Source organism: Ornithorhynchus anatinus, chromosome 1 (genome assembly GCF_004115215.2).
Source record: "Ornithorhynchus anatinus isolate Pmale09 chromosome 1, mOrnAna1.pri.v4, whole genome shotgun sequence".
NCBI classification, from domain to species: Eukaryota; Metazoa; Chordata; class Mammalia; order Monotremata; family Ornithorhynchidae; genus Ornithorhynchus; species Ornithorhynchus anatinus.
Window position 1 is genome coordinate 104,657,700 of NC_041728.1, and position 12,588 is coordinate 104,670,287.

Sequence of the window (12,588 nt, forward strand, 5' to 3'; positions counted from 1 at the left end):
GTCATTCATGTGCCTTATTGAAGGCACATATCCTCCAGGAAACCGTCCCTGACTAAGCCCCCCGACTTTCCTTTTCTCCCACTCCTTTCTATGTCACCCCGATTTACTCCCTTTGTCCTTCCTCCCAGCCCCACAACACGTATGTATGTATCTGTAATTTATTTATATTATTGTCTGTCTCCCCCATCTAGATTGTTTATTGTTGTATTATACTAACACACAAATTTAGTACAGTGCTCTGCACACAGTAAGCATTCAATAAATACAGTTGAATGAATGAATGAATGTTAATTATAATTAACGGCAATAAGAATTAATGTGGAGCTTTCTGCCAAGAACCCTAATTAATAGAAGATGGTATTTGTTAAGTGCTTACAATGTGCCAAGCCCTGAACTAAGCACTGGGGCATATACAAGTTCACACACCATTCTTGTCCCACACAAGCTCACAGCTTAAGTAGAAGGGAGAACAAGTACTTCTTCCTCATTCTAAAGATAAGGAATCTGAGGTACCCAGAAGTAGAATCAATATCACTTATCAAGCAAAAACTCCTCACTACTGGCTCCAAATCTCTCCATCCCCTTGCCCCCTCCTACCTCACCTCCCTTCTCTCCTTCTACAGCCCAGCCCATACACTCCACTCCTCTGCCGCTAACCTCCTCATGGTGCCTCATTCTCACCTGTCCCACCATTGACCCCTGATCCATGTCCTACTTCTGGCCTGGAATGCCCTCCCTCCTCACATCCGCCAAGCTAGCACACTTCCCCCCTTCAAAGCCCTCCTGACAGCTCACCTCCTCCAGGGGGCCTTCCCAGGCTGAGTCCCCCTTTTCCTCTGCTCTTCCTCCCCTTCCCATTGCCCCTACTCCCTCCCTCTGCTTTACCTCCCTCCCTGCCCCACAGCACTTGTGTATATATGCACGTATTCATAATTTCATGCATTTTATTAATGATGTGTTTATATCTATAATTTCTATTTATTTATATTGACAGTATTGCTGCCTGTCTACTTGTTTTACTTTGTGTTGTTTTTTGCCTCCCCCCTTCTAGACTGTGAGCCCGTTGTTGGATAGGGATTGTTTCTATTTGTTGCCGAATTTTACTTTCTAAGCGCTTAATACAGTGCTCTGCACATAGTAAGCACTCAATAATATGAATGAATGAATGAATGAATGAATGAATGAATGAACGTCTCACTCCAGTTAACACAACACGCAAGTTGTGGAGCCAGAATTAGAAACCATGCTCTGATTCCCAAGGCCTGTACTCTTTCCACTAGCCCGCACTGCTTCCCTATTAGTGGTAATCATTAAGCATGTAGTGCATGCCAAGCACTCCGCTAAGATGTATGGAATGTGTCTGCTAATTCTGCATTATTTTACTCTCCCTAGTGCTTAATACAGTGTCCTGCGTATTGTAAGCACTCAATAAATAGCACTGATTGATGTACTGGTGAATTTGCTTAGTCAAAAAATGATGACAAATTACTAACAAAATTGGATAACAATTTAACAATTCTGGTTGAAGCTAACATTTTCTACTTTTCACTTATCAAAATGTAAATAGAGCTGGTTTTTTTCTGACTACTGATCAGAAATGGATGATTGTGAATTTACCACAAAACTGTAATTTAAATACAGGATGATGGAGGAGTTTGTTATTTACTGAAGCAATATCAACTGCCCTAAGCCTTCTGTTGAGCAGTCGGCCATTTTTCTGGAAAGCATGAGTGTCCTACCAAGACCAGGACAATTGATCCTTTCATGTTTGATCTTCAGTAATTAAAGAACTCTAGAGAGCTGAAAGGAATTAAAAGATTGAACTATAGTTTCTGTCCCCTATGGGGAGAAAACTGCCAGATTGATTCCTATCCAGATTTATATTTTTCTCCTATTTAAGAAATCAATGAATTGACCATAATCTATCCCAAGCATGTAGGACAGTGGTCTGCCTATAGGAAGCACTCAATAAATATGATTGATTGATGGATTTATTGCATTCAGAGGATGGTGTCAGGTTGCAGGCAATTTAAAATCAGTGAAATTCCAGAAATAGAAATTAACAGAATTTGAATCCAATGAAGATTGAATAAACACAGTTCCATAAAATGAATTAACTTCTCTGTGCCTCAGTTCCCTCATCTGTAAATTGGGGATTAAGACTGTGAGCCTCATGTGGGACAACCTGATTACCTTGTATCTACCCCAGTGCTTAGAACAGTGCTCTGCACATAGTAAGCGCTTAACAAATGCCAAAACAAATACCAACATTATTATTTAATTGCCATATTAAAAACAAGACTGGTAAAGAAGCATCTGTGTTCAAAACAGCAAGGGAGAATTAAAAATAGCATGACTCTACTGGATAGACCATGGGCATAGGAGTCATGAGGACCTGGGTTCTAATCCTAGATCTTCCACTTGTCTCCTGTGTGACCTTGAGCAAGTCACTTAACCAAACCACAGGAAATCAGATGCTAGGAAGAGCAAAATACTGGGTTAAAGAGGTGATTCATTTACTTATTCTAAAATGCAACCCCCACCCCCCAAAATTCAGGCACCAAATATCTACCTAGGTTACAGCTGTCCAGACAGTAAAAGCAACATCTATGTTATTTTTAAGCTTAAAATACAAATCGCTTTGGAGTTGAAAGAGTGAAGTCTTTTGCTTCTGTAGAAAGGACACTGGGGTGTGTTTCATGTCTATTATCACGGGGAAGAAAAGTAGCATTTTACAGAAGCTCCATAACTATCATTATTTAATAGGTATCTACCAATTCTAGTGTGGTGTACTTTCCCCAGTACTTAAAACAACGCTCTACACATGGTAAGCACTCTGTGAATACCATCGATTGATCAAATGAACTGTCACTAAAATAAGGGACCTCAGGAAGCAAACCACTCCAAGAAACACAAAGCAAACCTTGCAAAGCAAAGCAAAAAAAACCTTTTATAAAAAAAAAACCTGCATTTGTTAAGTGCTTACTATGTGCCAGGTACTCTATTAAGCACTGAGGTAGATACAGGACAATCAAGTTGAAAACAGCCCTTGTTTTAAATGGGCTCACAGTCTTAATCCTCATTTTACAGATAATTGAGGCACAGAAAGGTTAAGTGACTTGCTCAAATTCACATAGGAAACAAGTGGCAGAGCCAGGATCAGAATCAAGATCCTCTGACTCCCAGGCCCGTGCTCTTTCCAATAGGTCATGCTGCTCCTCTCCTGACTCTCAGAGTCCTTATCTCATGTGGTACAGGGACTTCATTTTATCTGATTAGCTTATATCTTCTTCAACACTTTGCATAGTGCACGATTCTAATTATTGCTCTTGCTATTATTATTATTACCATTATTATTGTTCTCTAAGTAAGACTGTTAGCTCCTCCTCTAGAATCTTAGGCAGGGAACGTGTCTTGTGGCTAAGTGGAAAAGAGCCTGGGCTTGGGAGTCAGAGGTCATGGGTTCGAATCCCGGCTCTGCCACTTGGCAGCTGTGTGACTGTGGGCAAGTCACTTCACTTCTCTGGGCCTCGGTTCCCTCATCTGTAAAATGGGGATGAAGATTGTGAGCCCCACGTGGGACAAGCTGATGACCCTGTATCTACCCCAGCGCTTAGAACAGTGCTCGGCACATAGTAAGTGCTTAATAAATACCAACATTATTATTATTACCAATTTTGTGTATCATACTCTCGGTGCTCTGCTCATAGGAAACGTTCAATAAATGTCATTGATTGACAGGAAACTTGTGCTCCAGCCACCCTGAACAGCTGGATAGTCCATCAGCTGGAGATTCCAGGACCCAAAGTCTTGGATAGCAAGAACTTCTTCTCCCACACCATGATTCAGACCCCAGATCATCAGGTCTAAGACTTTCTGGGTAGAAACTAAGCATCCTGCTGCACTATTTCTTGAACAGATTTACCTAATTTATTTTGCATTCAAAAATGAATCAAGAAACTGTTTCACCTCTTTATTCTTCAAAATGCTGATAAAACTCCACTGATGACTACTTTAGCTCTAACGGTCTTGAGCTGATGACTTACTTCTCGGATTAAGCATTAGTGTTCAATTTAATGCGTTTTTTTTTCCTTTTCCATTTTCAGTATCAATGGTGTATGTGATATCTTGTTGACAAGCAAATGTAAAAGCTGATAAATATTAAGTTTTCTAACAATACCAAGGAGGGTTTATGTAGGAGAAAGGCAATTGGCTATTGTGGTGGATAAGTGCAATATGCCAGAGGCGAGGACTTGAACAAAGCCACCTAGTTAGGATGAATTGGAAAACTGTGATTCCTTTGCGTGGGAAACATTTTTCTTTTCTTATCACTTAGTGAAATTTGTTTAGTTACTGTTCACTAAACCTAATAAATGTTTTGTTCCATATTTCATATTAAACAGTAACCAAATGTATTTAGAAAACAGAGGGCTACATTTAGCAATACTAAATGATTCTATTATGAAATGGGAGAGAAAAACAATTAGAGGAAAAAATATTGTTATTTATGTAACTGTGAGATAGTTGCCTCAGGGAACCAACTTCTCAAATTTAGAAGCAGTTAAATATTTTTTCAGGTTGAAATAATGCGAAATGCGCAAGAGAGGGCAGTATAATCACATGGTAGCAGGAAGTCTTTATCCTGGTGAGTTCCTTCTCTGAAACTCTCAAAAGTTACTCCCTTTTTACATGTACTTCTTGCTTCTGAACTGAAGGGAATTTGTTCTTCCGTGTACATCCGGATGTTTAAACCCTTCTCCCAAACTTTCCTCTCCCACCAGAAAATTAAGTTTCGTAAATGAGGAGGGCAAGAGTGGACACTGTTTCTAGGCTACACCCTTGATATTTAACCACAGTCCAACTCATGAGTCACTTGATGGACTACAGGCAAAATTTTAGTAAGCAGCCTCTGAATTGAACCTACGATTAGAGCGATAGCATAATTGCAAATTGAGGGTTTAACCCTTTCATTTGAGTTTTTGTGCAAAGGAGTGGCACTTTAAAACAATTACTGCTTGGAAAACGATCTTCACCTGAATGGATACCACAATGCCACAGAAGGTTAACAGTGATATCATCTGCTGATGTGAATTTTTTTAAATCCTCTTCCATGGATAGACCATGGGCCTGTAAGTCAAAAGGACCTGGGTTCTCATCCTGGCTGTACTATGTATCTGCTGTGTGACCTCTGGCAAATCACTTAACTTTTCTGGGCCTCAGTTCCTTATCTATAAAATGGAGATTATTACTGTGGGTCCCATGTGGGAAAGGTACTGCATCCAATTTGATTAGCTTGTATCTGCCCCAGCACTTAAACAGTGCTTGACACATAGAAAACACTTAACAAATATTATTATTACTATTACTGTTATCATCTCTCTTTTCCCTGACACCATTCTTGGTCAGTTCTACACACATCTGGGCAGGGAATGTGTCTGTTGTGTTGTACTCTTCCAAGCACTTAGTACAGTGTGCCGCACACAGTAAATGCTCAATCAATGTGATTGATTGATTGATTGATTACTCCCCAACTCTATATTAGAAACAGAGTACTGCACACTTGGAGAAGTTGTAGGCTGGTTGCCTTCCTCAACTCTAAGCTTCATAATTATAATAATAATAATGATTGTGGTAATTGTTAAGTGCTCACTGTGTGTCAAGCGCTGTTCCAAACACTGAGGAAGATACAGGATGATCAGGTCAGACATTCATTCATTCAATCATATTAATTGAGCGCTTACTATGTGCAGAGCACTGTACTTAGTGCTTGGAGAGTACGATTTTGCAACAGATAGAGACAATCCCTACCCTGTGACACAGTCTAAGTAGTGGGGAGAACAGGTATTGATCCCCATTTTACAGATGAAGCAACTGAGGCACAGAGAAGTAAAGTATCTTGCCCAAGGTCACACTGCAGGCTTGTGGCAGAGATGCGATTAGAACACAGATCTTTTGAATCTCAGACCCAGGCTCTTTCCACTAAACCACGCTGCTTCTCATGGTTAAAGATGCAACACCCCTAACTTTTCCTCCTTAATTCCTAACTTCCCCCTCAGTGATCCAATCCAGCACAGACTGCTCATTCAAGAATTTATCCAAATCATTCCAGAACTTACTGGCGTCTCTGGATTGATAGCTTCCTGTTGGTATGAATTCCATATGACTACCCACAACATTGCAGAGAGACATTACCCCTTATTTGTTTTAAACTTTCCACGTCAAGCTTGGGTTCTCCAGCTGTAAAAGGGAGGATACCACTCTCCCTGCCTGAAAATCTCTGGCTGACCCCAGGGGTCAAGAAGAGTTCTTTTGCCACAGAAGTTCAGGCTTGGGTGTAGGAGAGATCACATTTCTTAGAAATCTTCATCTTGTCACTGTGTTCTATTTATCGCTCCAAACACGATTCTGTGGAAACGCGAGCTGCTCTCTTGGGCGGATGGATGAGGAGGAGGACATTCTTGAGCAGTTTAACTCCTGGCTGGACACTTCTGTAGGCAAGTAGGGCTGCAGGGTATAATAGCATAGCCTCTTAAACAGACTCAGATAAATACCATGGAAAAAGATGCATTCAGATTTGTGTCTGGGAAAAGAATTCTGCTTGGATTTCCTTTAAAAACCAGTGAAGGAATCAGTGAAAATAGCATTCTGAACCATATTCCCACCTACTTCAACAAGACTTCCCAGATTAATTTCCCAGTACACTGTGCCAAATCATCACTCTAGTCTTCATGAACTAATTTACACCCTCTCCAGTGCTCAGATATCTGTGTGTACTCAATTAGATAATTAGATATTTTAACCACTGGTGTGGAAAATATTTTATTAATAATAAAAATGGTATTTGCTAAGTGCTTACTATACACTAAGCACTGTTCTAAGCGCTGGGGTAGACACAAGGTAATCAGGTTGTCCCAAGTGGGGCTCACACTTTTAATCCCCATTTGAGAGATGAGGTAACTGAGGCACAGAGAAGTTAAGTGACTTGCCCAAGGCCACACAGCAGACAAGTGGTGAATTCAGAATTAGAACCCACGACCTCTGACTCCCAAGCCCGTGCTCTTTTCACTAAACCATGATGCTTCTCTTATAATAGTATTTGTTAAGCGCTTACTATTTGCCAACCACTGTACTAAGAGCTGGGGTAGATATGGTAATTAGGTTGTCCCATGTGGGTCTTAATCCCCCTTTTACAGATGAGGTGACTGAGGTCCAGAGAAGTTAAGTAACTTGCCCAAAGTCACACAGCTGACAAGTGGCTGAGTTGGGATTAGAACCCATGACCTCTGACTCCCAAGGCTGGACTCTTGCCACTAAGCCATGCTGCTTCCATAAGCTCCTTGTGGGCTGGGGAACTTGTCTTGTCATCATTCTGTACTTCCATGTGCAGAGTACAGTGCACCACACGATGTGGATACTCAATTCTATCATTACAATCACTGTTGCTAATTTTGATAAATAGGTATTCAGACTAGACCTGGGCTCAATTAATTCTATTATTACACTCAGTCAATCGTATTTATTAAGCGATTACTGTGTGCAGAGGACTGTACTAAGCACCTGAGAGAGTACGATATAACAACAGTCACATTCCCCGCCCAGAATGAGTTTACAGTCTAGAGCTCACAATCACACTACGTCTACTTTAGAGGAACAGGTGCCCAGGCCAGTTTTGGGCTCTGTGTTGGTCCTTATTATGCATTCAGCGCTTAGAACAGTGCCCAGCGATTAGAACAGTGCTTGGCACATAGTAAACGCTTAACAAATACCATCGCTATTATTATGTAGTTGTGGTGGTGGTGAAGGAACTGATGATTGCCTCACCGTCTTTGTCCAAGGCCATGACAATTGGCATACTCAATAATCTCACCTTATCAGTCTCAGAAAGATAACAATAATAATAATAATGTTGGTATTTGTTAAGCGCTTACTATGTGCCAAACACTGTTCTAAGTGCTGGGGTAGACACAGGGGAATCAGGTTGTCCCACGTGGGGCTCACAGTCTTAATCCCCATTTTACAGATAAAGTAACTGAGGCACCGAGAAGTTAAGTGACTTGCCCGAAGTCACACAGCTGACAAGTGGCTGAGCTGGGATTCGAACCCATGACCTCTGACTCCAGAGCCCGTGCTCTTTCCACTGAGCCACGCTGCTTGTCACACAGTGTTCCCCTCTAGACTGTAATAATCATAATAATAACCCTGGTTTTTGATTGTGCCAGGTACTGTACTAAGTGCTGGGGAGGATAGAAGTCAACTGAATTGGACACAGTCCCTGTCCCACATGGGGCTCACGGTCTTGAGCCCCATTTTACAGATGAGGTGACTGAGGTACAGAGAAGCAATTTGATTTGCCCAGGGTCAATGCTCGCTGTGGGCAGGGGATGTTATATTGTACTCTCCAAAGTGCTTAGTACAGTGCTCTGCATACAGTAAGAGCTCAATAAATATGATTAACTGTGGTTTGTGAAGATAGATATTCTGGCCAGTAGAGCAGAAGATTGTACCAAAGTCTAGAGTCAGGGAGATGGCACTGACTGAGCTCCACCAATGGGAAGCAGAAGCAAATAGATGTAAGTCTACTCCCTCTACTCCCTCTGCCATCCCCCCTTTACCTCTCCACAGCTAAACCCTCTTTTTCCCCTTTTCCCTCTGCTCCTCCACCTCTCCCTTCCCATCCCCACAGCACTGTACTCGTCCGCTCAACTGTATATATTTTCGTTACCCTATTTATTTTGTTAATGAATTGTACATCGCCTTGATTCTATTTAGTTGCCATTGTTTTTACGAGATGTTCTTCCCCTTGACTCTATTTATTGCCATTGTTCTCGTCTGTCTGTCTCCTCCGATTAGACTGTAAGCCCATCAAACGGCAGAGACTGTCTCTATCTGTTGCCGACTTGTTCATCCCAAGTGCTTAGTACAGTGCTCTGCACATAGTAAGCGCTCAATAAATACTATTGCATGAATGAATGAAAATCTGCCCCTACCCAGAGGACATACCTGCCTCCAATTTGAGCCCTGAGCAGGTTATGAGAATGGTGTGCAGCCCTCAAAGATGGCACATGACTGATGCCCACAGAGACAATTCTCTGAAGCGGTGAGGAGCACGGGGACTCTCCAACTACCAATTTTAGCTTCAGTATCACATTCAGCATTTTAATAATAAGTAATAATAATTATGCTCCTTCTAGGCAGGGAGCATGTCTATTACATCTGTTGTACTGAACTCTCTCAAACACTTGGTATGGGGCTCTGCACACAGTAAGCACTCAATGAATAGGATTGATTGATTGATTGGCATTTGTTAAGTGCTTATTAGGTGTCAAGCACTCTTCCAAGTGCTGGGAAAGATATGTTAATCAGGTGGGAAACAGTCCCTGTCCCACATGGGGCTCGCAGTCTAAGGAAGAGGTAGAACAAGTAGTAAATCCCCTCTTTCCACTAGGCCAAGCTGCTGCTCATTTTAATTTTGCACTGCTGATTTTGTCATTTGTTATTGTTTCATATTTCCCTTGTGAGCCCCACATTAAATAGACAGGGTGCCTGGTCATGTTTGATGTCTTTATCTTGTACTTTTCCTGGGGCCCAGCAGAGCCCTTAGCACATATTAGCATTTAATAAATACCATAACTAATTGACCTCTCCCCAAGCCAGACCAGTCCAGGACCCCTCAGAGATGAGCAGAGGAGTAGGATGAGTTAGTCATGGCTAACCACAGCTCAGCAAGATATGAGAGCACCTAGAGTCTCTGGTCACCTCTCAGGGTCACACCTGGAGAATTTCCAGTACTCTACCAGTCTTGGTTATGGGAAGGAGAGTCAAGCAGAGGCATACCCGTTCCATTCCTAGCTTGGCCAAGTGGCTAGCGAGTGGAAGGCAATCTGCTACAAGTCAAAACTCACCTGTGCTGGGCAGCAGCGGCTTGGGAGAGAGTCAAGAGCAGAGACTCAGGTTTACTGCTTGGAAGGCGGCAATGGTAAATTATTTCCATATTTTTACGAAGAAAACTCTGTGAATACACTACCTGAATGATTGCGGATGGAAGTGGGGCATTCTGGCAGAGATGTGTCTATGGCATCGCTATGGGTCGGACATGACTCGACAGCACAAAAAAAGAGTCTCTGGTATATCCCTAAACTTTAACCACCCTCACCACTATGGAGTTATGACTCCCTGACTTTCCCCTTACACCTTGGCATCTACTTCTAATGTATGTTCCCAAGCATCCAGTTCAATTATCATTAATAAATGAGTCAATTATATTTCAATCAATCAATTGTACTTATTGAGCACTTACTGTGTGCAGAGCACTGTACTAAGCACTTGGAAAGTACGATACAGTGATAAAGAGAGACAGTCCCTTCCCATAATGGGCTTACTGTCTGGGGGGGGTGTATTTGTTAAGCACTTACTATGTGCCAGGCACTGTACTAAGCACTGGGGTCGATACGAGCAACTCCAGTTAAACAAAGTCTCCATCTCAAGTGGGGTTCACAGTCTCAACCCCCACTGTACAGATGAGGTAACTGTGGCCCAGAGAAGTGAAGTGATTTCCCCATGGTCACACAGCACACGAGTGGCAAAACCACAATTAGAACACATGACCTCCTGACTGCCAGGTCTGTGCTCTTTTGAGCGCTAATGTGCACAGAGCAGTGGATTAAGCACTTGGTAGAGTACAACATAACTGAGTTTGTAGACATGTTTCCCATCCAGAAGGAGCTTTCAATATAGAAGGGGAGACAAATATTAATATAAGTAAATAAATTATGGATATGGGCATAAGTGCTGTGGGGATGAAGGAGGGGTGAATAAAGGGTAGAACTCCAAGTGCAAGGGTAAGCCAGAAGGGAGTGGGAGAAGAGAAAATGAGGACTTGGAGGAAGGCTTCTTGGAGAGATATGATTTCAATGCTCAAGGGGCACATAATAATTAATAATAATAATCGCAGATTTTTTTTAAGTGCTTACTATTTACCAGGCTCTAAGCACTGTTTCACATGGGACATCAGATAGATTTGAAGGTGGGGAGAGCTGTAGTCTGTCTTATATAAAGAAGGAAGGAGTTCCAAGCCAGGGAAATAGCCTAAGTGAGGAGTGGGAGAGTCAAGATCAAGATACAGCCCGAAGGTTGTCTTGGGAGCCATGAATATGGGAACTTGGGAGGTTGAGAGGCCTGAAGACAATTCTTAGGAGTTTTTATGTGATGTGAAGAGACCAAGCGATCCAGTGGAGGGTTTTGAAGAAAGAAGAGATGTGACCCAAGTGATGATCACTCTAGGAGCTCAATAAATACTGCTGCCCAGGTTGATGATGATGACTTAATTAACTCTAAACTCCCCACCAAGCTAATTTAATGCACCTTTGTATGGGGGTTGGTAAGAATGAATATGTAAATGGAGATCCCATCTGCATGTGACTGGGTAACAACAGCCCTGTGTTCATACATTCATTCATTCAATCAATCACATTTATTGAGCGCTTACTGTACCAGGCACTTGACAGAGTACAATATAAAAATAAACAGACACAATCCCTGGCCACAGTGATCTTACAGTCTAGAGGGGGAGACAGACATTAATATAAATGAATAAATTAGATTTGTACATAACCGCCATAGGGATGGGAGCGGGGATGAAGGGAGCAGGTCAGGGTGATGCAGAAGGACACTGAAGAAGAGGAAAGGAAGATTTAGTCATGGAAGACTTCTTGGAGGAGATGAGCCTTCAATAACGCTTTGAAAGGGGGAGAGTAATTGTCAGATTTGAGGAGAGAGGGCATCTCAGGCTAGAGGCACAACATGGGAGAGGGGTTGGCAGCGAGATAGATGAAATCGAGGTACAGTGAGAAGGTTAGCAATAGAAGAGTGAAGTGTGCAGGCTGGGTTGTAGTAGGAGAATAGTGAGGTGAGACAGGAGGGAGCAAGATGATTGAATGCTTTAAAATCAAAGGTGAGTAGTTTTTGTTTGATGTGGAGATGGATGGAAAACCACTGGATTTTCTTAAGGAGTGGGGAAACATGTCCTGAACTTTTTTTGTAGAAAAATGATGTGGGCAGCAGAGTGAAGTACAGACTGGAGTGGCAGAAGGCTGGGAGGTCAGCAAGGAGGCTGATACAGTAATCAAGGTGAGATAGGATAAGTGATTGGATTAACGTGGTAGCAGTTTGGATGGAGAGGGAAGGGCAGATTTTAGTGATGCTGTGAAGATGGAACTAACAAGATTTAATGATGGATGGAAAATGTGGGTTGAATGAAAAAGAGGAGTCAAGGATGATGCCAAGGTTATGGGCTTGTGAGACAGGAAGGATGGTGGTGTCACCTAAAGTAATGAGAAAATCAAGGGGAAGACAAGGTTTGGCTGGGAAGATAAGGAGTTCTGTTTTAGATATGTTAAGCTTGAGGTGACGGGAGGACATCCAAGTAGAGATGTCTTGAAGGCAGGAGGAAATGCAAGACTGCAGAGAGGGAGAGAGATCAGGGTTGGAGATTTAGATTTGGGTATTATCCACATAGAGGTGGTAGTTGCAGCCATGGAACTGAATGAGTTCTCCAAGGGAGTGGATGTAGATGGAGAATAGAAGGGAACC

General features: G+C 42.2%; 1 non-coding gene across 1 annotated transcript; it reads left to right on the forward strand.

The window, feature by feature from the left end:
- Positions 1 to 9,753: 9,753 nt before the first annotated feature.
- Positions 9,754 to 9,892, forward strand: LOC114817080. The gene has a single exon (XR_003764932.1). It is a non-coding gene; the product is annotated as a small nucleolar RNA SNORA7 (small nucleolar RNA).
- The last annotated feature ends 2,696 nt before the right edge of the window (positions 9,893 to 12,588 follow it).